The 1,506-nt window shown below is 40.3% G+C and overlaps 1 pseudogene; it reads left to right on the plus strand.

Annotated features, from left to right (window-relative positions):
- The first annotated feature begins 1,113 nt into the window (after window positions 1-1,113).
- On the plus strand, window positions 1,114-1,232 carry LOC134937603 (5S ribosomal RNA; annotated as a pseudogene).
- Window positions 1,233-1,506: the final 274 nt, after the last annotated feature.

Here is a 1,506-nt window from a genome sequence, read left to right on the forward strand (position 1 = left end):
TTGACACTATGGTCGGTCATTTTGGACATTTTATTTTACACCCCTTCTCACCCCCCATGCTGGTGGGGGCTGAACTTGGACTTAAACTGCATCGGGAGTGTCACTATTCATCTCCGTGACCCCGAACGCTATGGATTTTTACATGTCACCCCTGTCCCACCACACCCTCTAGGGGTGTCTTACCCCCACAGTATTTGTTTCCATATTGTATGTGATATGTGTATCAAGTTTGGTGTAAATTGTTCCAGGCATTCCAGAGTTATGCTGGAACATACATACACAACATACATCCATTTTTTTATATATATATATATATATATATATATATATATAAGATTTAGCTATACGGTATATATAATAATAACTAGCTTCTCTACTCACCACTATCTGAAATAATTATCTGATTTAAGATAAGTGAGAAACCTCTTTAAGTGAGACTAAACGTGCCGTCACTTCAGATCCCACTTAAACAGATTTGACTGTATTATCTAGTCTCTCACCTTTTATATAATTAAACTTGATAAACTATAACTACCAGAAGTTTAAGTCCTGAGTACCAAAAAGTACCGGTGAAAATATAGCATGCCATGCAAATGATGGGTTTTATAGGTGACAGCCTAGTCCAGATCGCTTCTGATAATGTATTAAGAACAAGAGGTAAATAGCAGTCTAAAACGTAATTAGATATACATTAAAAGGACAATTAGAGCCAAAACAATTGCAAAACATATCTCATGTGGAGCAAGATAATTCTGGGAGAATATGAAACCAATTATATTAGCATTAAGCGACAGCTTTGTTTCACCTTGGACAGCTGTATGCCAGCTGGGGTGCCCCCCCCCCCCCCATTCCATTCTGTCTGGGCTTGGGACTCCTGATCTAGCTGTCCCACCTTGATGGCGGCCTTGATTACCGCACACTGTGGTGGAGTGCAGACGGCGTGTCGCCGTTGGATTCTGGACAGGGCCGCTAGCCAGATTATACACCACGTGACCTGAGTGACGTGCCTTACGTACGTTTTGTTGGCGCTTGTTCACAGGGTCAGGAAATAGGATTTCACTAATAGTGCTTTTACTATATCTGATTCACCCTCACTTATAATTGCCTGGTTTCATCTACAGCCATACCAGACTGGATGCACCTAATCTCATCTGAACTTGGAAGCTATGCACTGATGGGCTTGGTTAGTACTTGGATGGGAGACCACCTGGGAATACCAGGTGCTGCAGGTGTTTAGAATCAAGTTTTTGAGACTTGGTTGACCAGCTATATTTATCCGGTCTCTGATACATTATAGCATTTGTCGCTTAGCAGTAACATAATTGGTTCCATATTTTTGCTGAATAATCTTGTACCACGAGAAATTATTTGTAATCGGGCTCTAACTGTCCTTTTTTCATGTATATATAATAAACATTATGTTTTAGACCACTATTTAGCTCTTGTCTGCATCTCTGTTGAATAGAGTGCCCCCTATCAGAGTCTTTTTTTTCTCTCTCTTGTATT

Source organism: Pseudophryne corroboree, chromosome 6 (assembly GCF_028390025.1).
Source record: "Pseudophryne corroboree isolate aPseCor3 chromosome 6, aPseCor3.hap2, whole genome shotgun sequence".
In the NCBI taxonomy this organism is placed as follows: Eukaryota; Metazoa; Chordata; class Amphibia; order Anura; family Myobatrachidae; genus Pseudophryne; species Pseudophryne corroboree.